This window comes from Papio anubis, chromosome 7 (genome assembly GCF_008728515.1).
Source record: "Papio anubis isolate 15944 chromosome 7, Panubis1.0, whole genome shotgun sequence".
Lineage (NCBI taxonomy): Eukaryota > Metazoa > Chordata > Mammalia > Primates > Cercopithecidae > Papio > Papio anubis.
In genome coordinates, this window is record NC_044982.1 from 5,552,984 (window position 1) to 5,568,688 (window position 15,705).

General features: G+C 35.1%; 1 long non-coding RNA gene and 8 other non-coding genes across 10 annotated transcripts in view; all 9 read right to left on the reverse strand.

Annotated features, from left to right (window-relative positions):
* The window catches only part of LOC116275684, a 146,142-nt gene that overhangs the window by 32,383 nt on the left and 98,054 nt on the right, over positions 1-15,705 (reverse strand). For both annotated transcript variants that reach the window (XR_004184771.1, XR_004184772.1), the window contains 8 exons: positions 14,942-15,029; positions 14,016-14,102; positions 12,819-12,900; positions 11,837-11,923; positions 10,253-10,319; positions 7,928-8,000; positions 4,908-4,938; positions 3,727-3,812 (listed from right to left, as the gene is read on the reverse strand). This is a non-coding gene — a long non-coding RNA (uncharacterized LOC116275684). The remainder of the gene's footprint in view (positions 1-3,726; positions 3,813-4,907; positions 4,939-7,927; positions 8,001-10,252; positions 10,320-11,836; positions 11,924-12,818; positions 12,901-14,015; positions 14,103-14,941; positions 15,030-15,705) is intronic.
* Positions 3,294-3,366, reverse strand: LOC116276208. Its single transcript, XR_004185639.1, has one exon. It is a non-coding gene; the product is annotated as a small nucleolar RNA SNORD113/SNORD114 family (small nucleolar RNA).
* On the reverse strand, positions 8,528-8,602 carry LOC116276180. Its single transcript, XR_004185617.1, has one exon. It is a non-coding gene; the product is annotated as a small nucleolar RNA SNORD113/SNORD114 family (small nucleolar RNA).
* LOC116276194 lies at positions 9,832-9,903 on the reverse strand. Its single transcript, XR_004185628.1, has one exon. It is a non-coding gene; the product is annotated as a small nucleolar RNA SNORD113/SNORD114 family (small nucleolar RNA).
* LOC116276167 lies at positions 11,450-11,521 on the reverse strand. Its single transcript, XR_004185605.1, has one exon. It is a non-coding gene; the product is annotated as a small nucleolar RNA SNORD113/SNORD114 family (small nucleolar RNA).
* On the reverse strand, positions 12,411-12,482 carry LOC116276171. The gene has a single exon (XR_004185609.1). It is a non-coding gene; the product is annotated as a small nucleolar RNA SNORD113/SNORD114 family (small nucleolar RNA).
* LOC116276202 lies at positions 13,383-13,453 on the reverse strand. Its single transcript, XR_004185634.1, has one exon. It is a non-coding gene; the product is annotated as a small nucleolar RNA SNORD113/SNORD114 family (small nucleolar RNA).
* Positions 14,531-14,602, reverse strand: LOC116276174. The gene has a single exon (XR_004185612.1). It is a non-coding gene; the product is annotated as a small nucleolar RNA SNORD113/SNORD114 family (small nucleolar RNA).
* Positions 15,523-15,594, reverse strand: LOC116276182. Its single transcript, XR_004185619.1, has one exon. It is a non-coding gene; the product is annotated as a small nucleolar RNA SNORD113/SNORD114 family (small nucleolar RNA).

Below are 15,705 nucleotides of genomic sequence, written 5' to 3' on the forward strand. Positions count from 1 at the left end.
ACTGCCAGTATCCTGTCTCACTGTCTGGCACTGGACACAGGAAGCTGGACTCAAGGCAGAATCTGCACTTGCGTAGGAGGATGCCACAAACCATCTGACACACAGCACACCTCCCCAAAGAACAGCTCCCAGGCCATTCTCAGACGGCCCATCCTGGTTCCAAAAAAGCACATGTATTTTTAGCTATTGTTCATTCATTCAGCAACAATTTACTGTGCTCTTCCGAGGCTCAGAGCTGGGCAGGCACCAGGGATAGAGAGAATAATTTGACCCAGTTCCTGGCCCCTGCAGCACATCAGTTTAGTGATCACATGTAAACAAACGCCCACGATAGTGTAGGGTGGGTGCTCTGATTATTTATGCTGTGGTGTGAAGCTGGGGCATGACTATTCTCTGTGGAAGAGTCAGGGAAAGAGTCCCAGTGTGAGTTCATTCACTCACTGCCTTACGCTTCAATAAGTGACTCACTAATTTATTGACTCATTCACTTATTCACTTACTCATTCCCAGAGCTAATTTATTCCTTGATTACATACTCATTCACTGACTCATTTGCTCACTCACTAATTCACTGTTCTATTCATTAGCTATAAAATATCCATCATTTATCCATTCTTTTGTCTATCTATTCACTCATAATTTGTTTCATTCACTGACTTATCTACCCAGTTAATTTATTCAATTGTTTCCTCTTTCTTTGATTTATTCATTTGTAAACTCACTCATTCATAGATTAATTCATTCATTTGGTTCTTCACTGAGTCATTAACTCATTGATTGATTCATACACTGACTCATCTATTCATTTATTTCCTTATTACTAATTGACTTTCATTTATCCGTTAATTCATAAATTCATTCAGGAATTCATGGACCCATTGATTCACTCATCCATTTACATGTTCGTCTTTCATTTCTTGACTCCTTGACCTATTAGTGACATTTCTACTGACATGTGAACTCACCCACTCATTAACTCACCATGCATTTATCCACTTATCACTGACTCAGTCACTCATGGACCTATCATTGATCCATTCACTCATTCATGTACTCCTTCCCATTTTTATTACTTCATTTATTCATTCCTGTGTTTACTCAAAGACTCATTTGTTCATGTACTGCTTCACTCCTCCATTCTTTTATTCACCATGTATTCACCTACTCATTCAACAGATGCTTATTGTGTGTGCTCTCCATGTAAGGCACAAGGGGCAGAGCAGTGAAGGAGAGGAGTGTGGTCCCCAGCTTTGCGGAGCTACAGACTAGTGAGTCTGTCACTGGCTCAGGAGTCATCTCTTCCACAACTCACCTGACACTAAGATTGAGTTGAAGGCATACCTTCTGTGCTTCTGGAAAGCCCATCTACCTGTCCTATCTTATCAAACTGCGGCATTTATAAGTGGGTCTCCCTCTAACCTCACAGAGAGCCCATCTACCTTCCCTATTCTATTGAATTGTTGCATTTATAAGTGGGTCTCTATCTAATCTCACAGAGCTACTTAATGAGTGGAACTAAATTCATATATAAATGTCACTCCTGACATGGGGTCTGACAAGAATTAGCATCAATACTTGTTGAGCTGAAATTAATACCTTAATATTAGTTATTTTAGTACTCTCTCCGATATCACCTGCCAGAAAATTTTTAAAATATGGGGTATAGGGGTTTCCTAACACCACCTCCAAATAAATCAGTTCACTAGAATTTGTAACTGAGATAGTGAAAAAAACTCAATGTAAGTAGCATGCAAAAATGTCTAAAATATATCCGTAGTATATGCAGAATGGTACTATGTACTATTAAAATAAAGATATAAAAGATGAAGGTTTCGTTTCATAAAAGTCCATGGTGCAGAACTGAAATACTTATCATCTTTGTTTCAAAACACATTTTAACCACTGGTTCATGATTTGCCCTCTTCTAATTTACTTTTTTATATACTTATTTCCTTAATCATGATAATCCACTCCATGAACCCAACAAAATACAAAAACAAGAACACTGAATGTTTTAACACCTGTTTCTGACCTCATTATACACAGAGAAAACAGACTGACTCTTTTCTGTTAAATGGATTTCAGAGAAGCAGAATTGTGTTGATCATAATTCTTGCTTCATGAAATGTTATCATTTGAATATTCTTGTCCATTCTAATGCTTTTGTTGTTCATTAATTTACGTAATTATTAATTGTTACTCATTTTCAAATATAAAGTCAACAACAAAGAATCTACTCCCAAGAAAGAGGGGAGAAATTTACTATCATTTAAATCTTTCCGTGACCTCCTCAAACAGTGGTAAAACAGTTAACCCAAGTCAAACAAATCCTTGTTTCATGGTATAATCTCCCAATTGGTCATGAGTGGCCATTGTAATTTTACTAGCATAAACGCTTTGTACTTGTTTAACTATTTGTTATTTTTAAGAAAATAATAAAACTCAAGAGAACCACAACTAACCCAAGAACGAGATCTTTGACTAAGGCTCGAAACAGCCTATAATCTCCTTAATCTAAGAGGTAGCAAACCAAACCTCTTTTTAAATGGATCTCGTTTTGCAAAATGACGCTTGGCAGGATTCATTCTTATCACTGGTTCAGGCATGGTCTTCTTGGATTTTATGATTGCATAAAGTCATTTCTTCTTCTTAAATAATAAATAATCATCCTCTCTAACAAAAGCCTAAACCAAGAATAAAAACTTAATCTGACTTGCCCTGTTCTACACTCTCCTTGGCCACATGGGTAACAGTCAAGATCTTCATCCTTTAAATAATTATTAAAACAGCCAAGTTACCTCTGTTGTGTGGGCTTACAAAGCAGATGTAGAAAATAATGAAATACCCTTATCATTGGTTCATACTTGGCACCCATTTATTTAGCTATACACGTATTTGTTTGTTTAATTTTAATTTTTTTTGTCTTAATGAATCAAACATCTGGGAACCCACAGCAAACTAGGAGCAGAACATTGACTATTAAATACTTCTATCTAGATGCTTCTTACCCAAAGTGGTGACAAATTTAATCTGTTTTCTTTTTCTTGATGGACCAAGGTATTTCAGAACTGAATTAATTATATTCCTTGCTTTACAACATGCCTTCAGAATTGGTCCATGTCTTAACCTCCTTTTCTTTACTCATGAATATACTTGTGTGTTGATCCACAGAAGTGGATCTGCTAATTGTATAAAATCAGTATCTGTGAACCCTCTCAAGCTCCGGAACTAGATTCTCAAACTTGCCTGACATTATTCCCACAAAGGTTTACATATGAGTTCTTCTTTTTGCAGTGGACCTCAGTTGTTCAAAAATGATTGATCATAATTTTTATTCAGATGCATTCCGTTCACATCATCGGTCCAGACATGGCCCCTCTACATTTAATTTGAAACATTTTTAGATATCAAATAAACAAGCTTGAACCACCATCCTACTCAACAACTAGAATACTGACTCCATAAATGAGTAACAGCCTTTATCAAGAGAAGAGTCTATAAATAATCAGTGAGACAAACATATAATGTGACATTTAACTATTGAAAATGAATGGAAAAGCTAAGTTTTTTTTTCCTTATACTTCACTTGTGCTAAATTGGATTAGTTTCGGTCCATAACACATTCTCATCATAGGCCTATGCATGACCTTTTAAAATTTAATTATCTTTTTAAATGACAGTAGAAATCATGAACTAACAACCCAACCCAAGAACTTTATTACTTACATTGCATGACATTCTCCTTACTCCGAGGGATAAGGTAAAGTTCCTCATCATGGAAGAATAATTTAATCAGCTCTGGTCTATCCATCCTGTAGATGATATTACCAAATGAAAGAGGATATTACCAAATGAAAAGACCTAGATTTAGGTTTCGATTTAGTGAACATGAAGTAACCATCATAGAAATTGATCACAAACAATGATTTATGCCACATTCTTATCTCTGGTTTGTGCATGGAGCGCCATCTTATTAATTAACATATTATCCATTTTAACAATATCAGGAATACCCTTAAATGAACCACCTAACATAAAAACTATGAGAGTTACATACATCTGACTCCATATTCCATACCCACAGAGCTAAAAATGTAGAGCTCCTCTTTTAAAAAGGACTTCTGTTGTGCAAAACAGTAGTCATCATGAAACTTGATTTATAATACAATCTTACCATTGGTCCTTATGTAGCCTTCACTGATTATGTGTTATTATTATCATACACTAAATACCCTAAATGGACCATCCAACAATGACAAGAACTTGGATCATTACTCACACTGACCCATGAATGTCTTCATCATTACAGAATCACTGTAATGATGAGTGTGTTCATTCTATGGAATTGAAAGCAGATGGTGAAAAAAAGGAAAAATAAATATGTATTATTTTATACCTTTAAAAACTTATACACAAAATATGCAGGAATATCCCTTACAAAAAGGGAGTGAAAATATCAAAAACTGATCCATGTTTCCCTCCTTGATTTGCTTAGCTATTTGTAATTAGGTATTGGTAAATTTGTGAAATTATTTATTTGCTTCTCTTAACAAAACAAACTTGAACTCACCATTCTCCCAGAGCAAAAACATTGACTATTACTATTCTTTGTGTATATGATCCTTACTAAAAGAAGGAACATTCCTGATTTATTAATTTATTCATAAAATTCAGTGTTTCGGGATATTAAAAATATATAATTCCACAGATGTTCTGATTGGACTCATTCTAATTTTTGGTATGTAACACACTCTCATCCCTGTTCTTTTTTAATTCTGTATATAGATGTAGTCATTTATGCATTATTTTATAATACAATGAATACCTCTGAGTAAACACCCCACCCAAGGACAAGAACTTTGCACATTATATTTATGGGCCTATAGCCTTCTTTCCCAGAGACGTACCAGCCAAGGTCTTCACCAATGATAATCCATTCTGGAGGGCAGAAAGCAAATGGTAAAAAGAATGAAACATCTTAAATTTTGACTGTGCTCTAATATTCTAATAAATGAAAGGTGAGCAAGTTTAGATTCATTTTTATAATTGGGTCATGTTCTTTTTACAATTAGCCAGAAAGTTCCTCTTTTTTGTCACATTAATTCAATTATTAATGTTGCATTTGAAATAGATGCCTTTGCAATTGCAACAAAAGCAAAAATTGACATGTGGAATCTAATTAAACTAATGAGTTTCTGCACAGCAAAAGAAACTATCATCAGAGTGAACAGACAACCTACAGAATGGGAGAAAAAATTTGCAATCTATTCATCTGACAAAGGTCTAATATCCAGAATCTACAAGGAACTTAAGCAAATTGACAAGAAAAAAACAAACAGCCCCATTAAAAAGTGGGCCAATAACATGAACAGACACTTTGCAAAAGAAGACATACATGCAGCCAACAAACAAGAAAAAAAGCTCAACATCACTGATCATCAGAGAAATACAAATCAAAACCACAGTGAGATACTACCTCATACCAGTCAGAATGGCAATTATTAAAAAGTCAAGAGAAAACAGATGCCAACAAAGTTAAAGAGAAATAAGAAAGCTTTTACACTGTTTGTTCAACCATTGTGGAAGACAGTGTGGTGATTCCTTAAAGATTTAGAAGCAGAAATACCATTTGACCCAGCAATTCCATTACTGGGTATATACCCAAAGGAATAGAAATCATTCCATTATAAAGATACATGCACATGTATGTTCATTGCAGCACTATTTGCAACAGCAAATACATGAAATCAACCCAAATGGCCATCAATGATAGACTGGATAAGGAAAATGTGATACATATACACTATGGAATACTATGCAGCCATTAAAGGGCATGTGCTTTGCAGGGACATGGATGAAGCTGGAAGCCATTATCCTCAGCAAACTAATGCAGGAACAGAAAACCAAACACTGCATATTCTCACTTAGAAGTGGGAGCTGAACAATGAGAACACATGGACACAAGAGAGGAACAACACACCTTGGCGCCTGTCAGGGAAGGGTGGGGAGAGCATCAGGAAAAATTGCTAATGCATGCCGGGCTTAATACCTAGGTGATGGGCTGATAGGTGCAGCAAACCACAGTGACACACGTTTACCCAAGTAACAAACATCCACATCCTGCACTTGTACCCCAGAACTTAAATAAATTAAATGGATGCCTTTGAATCCAACACCTGAATCAAGAATCAGAGTTCTCTGCAAAACATGCCAGCTTCAATGCCTCCACCCATGCACTCAACAACCTAAATCTTTGGACCTCCCATATGCATAATTAGATTCATCTAAATACTTGTTTCAGAGCAATTTCATACCAATGAACAGTGCTTGATACCACTTCATTCATTCATTCACAAACCAATTTGGCCAACTATTCATTCTTTGTAAAGAAACAGAACAATATGTAAACTCTCAGAAACCCAGAACGTGTCTGATAATGTGCATCTATGTATAGCCTCCTTATGCAAACACTTGTAAGAGTCAAAATATTTGCTTTAAGAAGAACACAATCTCTGGACCCAGTTACATCACAACCATTATTTCCAGACATGTTTGCTACTGGCCCTTGCTTTATCCTTTTTAGCTAATTGATTATTATTAACATGCATTTGTTCATTATTAAGATAAAATCAGTATCCTTACACATGATCTAGACTATAGCATGGATCATCGTAGCACATGCATAGTTGATCATGATCAAAGTAATAACAGATGATGTCACTTTGTAATGGAATTTAGTGAGCACAATAGCTCTTGTTGTAGAACAAATTCTTGTCACTGGCCCTCTTTAAAATTAGTTTTTTATTTATATAAACAACATCCCTATTTAGGGATAAGACAAACAACCAGGAAACCAAAGACAACTCAACATAAACATGGACAACTCATATATTTGTCTACATGTTTCTCATTGTGAGAGATTAAAAATCTGACACAATTCCCACTTCCTGAGCAATAGATCAGTACTGTGACTTGCTTTATTACACACGTTATATTTGGTCCAGATGTGGCCATGTTTTTATTCACTTATTTCTTTTACTTGAGTTCTTCATGCATTAATTTACTTGTAATAATATAATCATTATCCATGAGTTACAAAAGCATAAGAATAGGGTATAGGATAATTGATTTGGGGTTTTTTGTTTTTTGTTTTTTTGAGACAGGGTCTGACTCTGTTGCCCGGGCTGGAGTTCAGTGGTGAAATCTCGGCTCACTGCAACCTCCACCTCTTGGGTTTAAGTGATTTTCCTGCCTCAGCCTCCCAAGTAGGTAGGATTATAGGCACTCGCCACCACACCCAGCTAATTTTTATATTTTTAGTAGAGATGGGGTTTCACCATGTTGGTCAAGCTGGTCTCGAACTCCTAACCTTGTGATCCGCCCACCTCGGCCTCCCAAAATGCTGGGATTACAGGTGTGAGCCACCGCGCCCAGCCAATAACTGAATATTTTTAACTACTGTCTACAGGATCATTTCCAACTGAGCAATAGGCTAGATTTCTTTTATACTGAAGCTTAAACTTCCTGACTTCTATTACTCATCATCCTTGACTCATACCCACGAGTCATCATCTCTGGACCAGGCCACAGACCATCAATATTTTTCTTCATTTATACTTGGTCTATTTCATTTATTTATTAATTTACTACTTTATAATAAGGAAATAGACATGAATCAGAAAAAAATACAACAAGAGCTGTGATAACCCTGTTGTCTATCTGAAGATCAGTTCCTACAGAAATTAGAACTGTTTCTTGAACTGACCTCATTGTTTCAAACATGCATTACTCAACATAATGTTTCATATCAACCCCATGTTCATTGGGCCATGGTTAGTCTTCTTTAATTATGTTTTCTACTTATTAATAATGCATTGACCACTCTTAAATGGCCCAAACTAAGACAAGAACTTTGACGATTACTGACCTTTGTCTGCAGGTTCCTTAAAACAGCCATAGAGCAAGTGCTCATGGCAGAATCAGTGCAGGAAGTGACTGTTCTGAGGATTACAAGGAAGAGCAGAAGACAAAATGTGAGACTTTCTATCCATTAGTTTTTTCATTCTACCTTCCATTTACTCTGTCAGATGGTATTTATTGATTTATGTTAATATTTACTTATTTTCCCCTTAATAAAATAAATATTGAACTTACAAGTGACCCAGTTGACCTGCGAATTGACCTAAAAAATCACATAGCCATTGATAACTAATAATCAGTGTTACTGCTCTATCAATGGCTCTACGATTCTTAGCCAGAGAGTTAAAACCGATGGCCCATTTATTATCCATTCCAAATTAATTAATAGTATTTCTTTCCTTGCCACATATGTTAACAATTAGAATATGCCTCTCTCTCTCTTCATGTTTAATCATTTAAATCTTTGTTTGATTCTTTCATTAATTCATTTATATTAATACAATCATAATCAATGAACTGTAAAATTGGAAGCAAATAGCCCTCGATATCACTAACATCTATCTAAAGGACTTTTTTCAACAGAGGAATAGATTAGATTTCTATTATATTGAACCTCAGAGTTCCAGGCACTTAGTACTCACCATCCATGACTCACACGCCACCAGCTGTCATCACCGGCTCAAGCTTGGACCTCATTTTCTTAATTCATGTCTACGTGTTTTTATTGATTAACTTATCAGTTCACTAACAATAAAATAATTACCTTAGAGCCACAAAAACTTGAGAGTAAAATCCTTAAATAGCTCTAATATCTGTCTCTGTCAATACTACTCACAGCAATACATCTCTTTCATTAATTAAATTCAATGTTTTATATATATGCATTAATCAACATAATGCTTTATATTAATCCTATTTTTACAAATGGGCCAACGCTTACCTTCAATGATTATATTTAACACTTCTACTTCTTAATAATACTACGAATATCTTTTTTAAAAAACACTGAAACCAAGAACGTTGACTGTCACTCACATTGGTCTCCATACACCATATAACACATAGATGCAATCATGGATCTTCCCATTAAAAAAGAATGATAAAATCAGCCAGAGTGTGTTTATTTTGAGGAGTACAGAGCACAAGAGATGATCAGAAAAGATTAAGACATTATCTGCGTTACTCTTTGCATTCTATCTTCCACTGATTCAGTCATATAGGTTATTCGGGATAACATCTATTTTATTTACTCTACACAGCCAGACAGTATCAGTCACGCGACTGACACAACACATAAACATTCATTATTATTTATCACTGTCTATAACATCCCTAACTAAAGAAATAACAACCTCATACCACTTATTTCCTAATGGTATTGGTGTTTTCAATATATATCATAGGTTTTCTTCTCACTCTATTGCCCAGGTTGAAGTGCAGTGGTGTGATCTCAGCTCACCACCACCTCCATCTTCCGGGTTCATGCGATTCTCCTGCCTCAGCCTCCCAAGTAGCTGGGATCACAGGCATATGCCACCACGCCCAGCTAATTTTGTATTTTTAGTAGAGACGGGGTTTTACCATGTTGCCCAGGCTGGTCTCAAACTCCCGACCTCAGGTGATCCACCCACTTTGGCCTCCCAAAGTGATGGGATTACGGGTGTGAGCCACTACGCCTGACCATATCGTAGTTTTTCTTGCCTCACAAATTGTTTTTATAGTTGGACAATGCTTAGTCCCATCCAACATAATTTATTTGTATATTTGTTTAGTGGTTGCTTCATTGATTGAATTATAATAATAGATTGAAAATTCGTGCTCACAAACAGCAAAAACAAGACCCCTGCATATTCCTGACATCTGTCTATATGATCACTTCCAAAAGAGGGAAAAAACTGTATTTCTTTTCTGATGGACCTCAGAGTTCCAGATAGGTATTCACTGACTAAGACCCACCCAATACCGGTAGTCATGATTGATCCAGGATTAGCTCTGATGCTCTTCATTCTTTGTTACTTTATTACTTCATTAATTCACCACTAATAACTTTTAAACACTATCACTCACAAAACCCCAAGAGGAGCCTTGATATCTCTAATTTGTATATACAGTCAGCCTCACAATACCACATCCCCTCATTACTACCTTTCATAATAACACAGGACATGCTTTTCATACAAGCATCCCTCAGCGTAACATTCCCTATCCATTCCATATTTAGCCCTAGGCTACTCATGGCCTTATTGGATTATATTTCATATTTTTTGTTTATGCACTATAAACCTTTAAACAAAACACCCAAGATGGGATAAGAACTTTGACTATTACTCACATTGGTGTCCAGCTTCTAGCACAGAGATAGCTCTTAACCAGTGAAAACCAGCTTCTGTGCTTCCATTCTGAGTACAGAGCAGAAGAGATGACAACAAAAATGAGACCTTCTCTCCATTGATCCTTGCTTTTCAAATATACCTCAAATTAATGAATGTGTAAACATTTATACTCATTTGCATGTTCATTAATTTGAGGTATATTTCATTTTTTTTTTATGAATAACTGGCCAGATGTGGTGGCTCATGCCTGTAATCCCAGCACATTGGGAGGCAAAGGCAGGTGGATCACTTGAGGTCAGATGTTCAAGACCAGCCTGAGCAACATGGTGAACCCCCATCTCTACTAAAAATACAAAAACTAGCCAGGCGTGGTGGCGCATGCCTGCAATCCCAGCTATTAGGGAGGCTGAGGCACAAGAATTGCTTGAACCCATGAGGCGGAGGTTGCAGTGAGCTGAGATCGTGCCATTGCACTCTACCCTAGGTGACAGAGTGAGACTTCATCTCAAAAAAAATAAAAATAAAAAAAATAAATAAATAACTTTGGACTTGTCCCTGACCCAGAACTTGAATATGGTCAATAATTTATACTGTCTATCTCATTCAAAGAGGTAACAGGTATGCAAGACTTATCTTTAGTAGTCACCAATTTCAGTATGTATTAATAGTGTTTGTTGTCTTTCCACGTATTTTTATAATTGGACAATGCTTAACCTTATTCATCTTTTTTTTTTTTTTTTTGACACAGAATCGTGCTCTATTGCCCACGCTGCAGTGATGTGATCTTAGCTCACTGCAACCTCCCAGGTTCAAGCAGATTTTTGAATCCTGGGTTCAAGAGATCCATGTGTCTCAGCCACCCAAGTAGCTCGGATTAGAGGCACAGGCCTGGCTAATTTTTGTATTTTTAGTAGAGATGGAGTTTCATCATGTTGGCCAGGCTGGTCTTGAACTCCTGTCCTCAAGAGATCTACCTGCGTTGGCTTCCCAAAGTGCTAAGATTACAGGTGTAAGCCACCACACCCAGCCCTTATTCATCTTTATTTATATATTTATTAATTGATTCTCTCATTGATCCAATTATAAATATAAAATAAAAATTCATAAACATGAAAACCAAACACATATACATTCTGTTTTTTGCCATCTGTCTGTAGGTTCACTTGAAACAGGGAATAGACTAGGTATCTTTTGAGATGGACCTCAGAGTTCCAGACACGTATTCATTGTCTATGACTCATACGCCACCAGCAGTCATCATCGATCCAGGACTGGCCCTTCTTTTCTCTGTTATTTTCTACATTGTCTGTTGATTAATTCATTAATTTACTAATAATAACTTTAAACCTTATGACTCACAGAACCCCAAAAAGATATCCCTAATCATTCTGACATTAATATATGTTTCATGAATTATCCTGTTTTTCGTATGTGAATTATCAATATAATACTTCTTTTGACTCCAATGCCCCTCACTAGATAAAATTCACCGTCTTTGGTTATATTACATATTTATTTACAGTACATTGAGTCCTCTTACATAAACTACCCAAAGAAATACAAGAAATCTGACTGTCACTCACATTGGTACACATGCTCCTTCCTAAGCATGGTGCAAATAGAACACGTGACCATGAAGAAGTCCTCAAATCAGAATAAGTACGTCCATTCTAAGTACAGAGCAAAGAAGATAATAACAAAAGAGAGGCATTTTAACTATCAATCCTGGTTTTTCACCTATCACTAGTTAGTCATCTATGCTATCATTATTTGGAGTAAACTTATTTCATTTTCTCTTTAAAACATGAACAATTTCTAACTTACAATTAACCAAGAATTTGAACATTGTCTATAATTATCCTGTCCATATCACCATAGCCAAAGAGGTGAAAGACATGTACATTTACTTCTCTCCAGACTTTACTATTTTCAATACATATTAATAGTGTTTCTTGCCTCACCAAATATTTTTTACAATTGGACAATGATTAACCTTACTCATCTTTATTTATATATTTGTTTATTGGTTTTTATATTGGCCAATTATAAAAATGGAATTAAAACATGTAAACACAAAGACCAAAACCAAACTCATATTCCTGATGCCTGTCTAAAGGATTATATCAAACACAGAAAATGAGCTAGATTTCTTCTGTGATGGACCTCAGAGTTCTAGACACGTATTCATCGCATATGACTCATACGCCACCAGCAGTCATCATCGATCCAGGATTGTTCATCTCTTTCTCCATTCATTTCTACCTTGTTTATTGATTGATTTTGTTAATTCACTACTAGCAATTTTAAGTCTTAATGGTTCAAAAAAATCCCGAGAATAATTTTAGTATTCCTAATTTGTATACTGAATCATTTCAACATTGATATACCTCTTAATTAACTATCCTCAGGTTTTTATATATGCATTATCAATACAATGCTTCATATCATCTCCGTATCTTTCACTGGGATGTGGACATCTTTGATAATGTCACACAATTTTTATAATACAATGAGTCCTCTTAAAAGGGCAGCAGAAGGAAATCAAAAATGTTGACTATTACTCACATTAGTCTGCCTGAGCCTAACCGTGATGCAAGTGCCTCAGGTGGTCAGGGAAGAACTTTTCAAGGTGCACAATTCATCCATTCTGCAGAGCACAAAGCACAGAGGAGTTCAGAGCATACAATGGGACATTCTCACTCATGATTCATCTTCATCTAATGAGTCATTTAGGCAATCATTGTTTGAAGTGTATTTCATTTTCTCTTCAGAAAATTAGCAGTTTTGAACTTGCCACTGACCCATACCTTAAACATTATCTATAGTTTATACTGTCTACACTATCACTCGCCAAAGAGGTCACAGGCATGCATCACTCATTTTTCCTTGGCTATCACTGTTTCAGTACATATTAACCGTGCTTGCTGTCTTGCCAAATATTTTTATAATTGGACAATACTTAACCTTATTCATCTTTATGTATTCAAATATTTGCTTATTGATTCTCTCACTAGTCCAATTATAAAATAAAATATAACTGCATAAAACACAAAGACCAAAAACAAACTGAGTCTGTATTTCTGACATCTACCTATAGAATCATGTGAAACAGAAGAAACCGACTTTGTGATGGACTTCAAGAGTTCCAGACACGTATTCATCGTATGACTCAGACGACACCAGTAGTCACCACTGAACCAGGATTCTTCCTATTTTTCTCTATTCATTTTTACTTTGTCTAATAATTAACTCATTAATTCACTGATAATAACTTTAAAATCTTTGGTTTTTAAAAGCCCAAGAGCTTTGATATTCCTAATCCCTACATAGAATCATAGTGTTGATATATATTTTCATTAATTGTTCTCCATTTTTCATATATGCTTTTTCAATATAGTACTTCATATCACTCCTCTAACTGGGAAAGAGTCGGCCATCTTTGATTATAGTCCTATAATATATTGGAATATATTACAGACTATAGTTCTAAAATATGTTGGAATATATTATATATGCATTATATTCCTATACTATATTGGAATATATTATATATAATATATTCCTATATTATATTCCTATAATGTATTATATCTTTTACAATGTATTATGTCTTCTTATAATGTATTTTATAATACATTATATTATAGAAATATATATAATATATTCCTGCAATATATTTTTATAATGTATTATACCTTTTTATAATACACTGAATCATCTTAAACAAACCACTCAAAGACAAGAGCTTTGACCATTACTTACATTGGTCTGTATGCTCCTTCCTAAGCATGGTGCAAACAGAGCACGTGACCTTGGAGGCATCTTTAAATCTTCACAAGTATGTCCATTCTGATGAGTGCAGAGCAGAGAAAATAATAACAAACATGTGATTTTCTCATTGTTGATCTTTCCTTTTCACCTATCTTTAGTTAAACATTTAGGCAATCATTATTTGAAGTATGAACAACTTTGAACTTGCCACTAACCCAGAACATGAAAACGGCATATTAATTTATACTGTCTCTTCATTATTGGCCAAAAAGGTTAGGTATGTTAGATTTCTTTTTGGCTTTCATCAATTTAAATACATATTAAATACACCTCACCACACATTTTTATAGTTGGACAATGCTTAGCTTATTTATTTTATTTATTCACATGTTTTATTCTTTCATTGAACCAATTATAAAATAAAAACTCATAAACAAAAAAAAATTCATTCTATATTCTTGCCATCTGTCTAGAGTTACTTGAAACAGAGGAAACTGACTTCTGTGATGGACCTCAGAGTTCCAGACACATATTCATCGTATGTGACTCATACTCCACCAGTGCTCATCATCGATCCAGGGTTGACCCTCTTTCTCTCCATTCATTTCTATGTTGTCTTTAGATTCATTCATTAATTCACTGGTAATAATTTTACACTCTGTGATTCATGAAACCCTAAGAACAGACTTGATATTCCTTATCTTTACACAGAATCATTCTAACATAGATATATCTGTTTCATTAATTCTTCTCCGTTTTTCATATATGCATTATCAATAAATATTTCAGATACCTCTCATAAATACCATTGGGACATAGTTGACCATCGTTGACTATATAATACACTTTTTCATGATACATTGAGTCCTCTTTAGCAAATCACACAAACCAACACAGGAATTTTGACTATTACTAACATTGGTCTGCATGCACCTTCCCAAGCATGGTGTACAAACAGGGCACGTGATCATGGAGGAATCCTTAACATAGCACAAGTTGTTCACTCTGAGGAATACAGACCAGAGAAGAGAGTAACAAAATTAAGACATTTTCAATATTGATATTTGCTTTTCAGCTATCATTAATTAGCCATTCATGCAATCATTATTTGGAGTATATTTAATTCATTTTCTGAAAATAAAATGAATAATTTTGAAACTGTTGCTGATGCAGAAGTTGAACATTACCTATATTTTATTCTGTCTATACCATCATTAGCCAAAGAAGCCACAGGAATGTACTGTTTATTTCTCTGTGGATGTCACTGTTTCATATACATTAATCATGTTTCTTACCTTGTCCCTAATTTTTATAACTGGACAATGCTTGAATTTATTCATCTTGATTTGCATTTGTTTATTAATTCTCATATGGATCAATTGTAAAAGTAGAATCAAAACATGTAAACACAAATACCAAAAACATATACATTCTATACTCCTGACAGCTGTCTGTAAAATAATTTCAAACATACAGAACAGGCTAGATTTTGTTTGCAACGGACCTCAGAGTTCTAGACACGTATTCATCGCAAAAGACTCATACGCCACCAGTAGTCATCATCGATCCGGAACTGATCTTCTATTTTTGGATTCATTTCTGCCTTGTCTATTGACTAATTTGTTAATTCACTAATCATAATTTTAAGCCCTATGATTTACAAAACCACAAGAATAGCCAT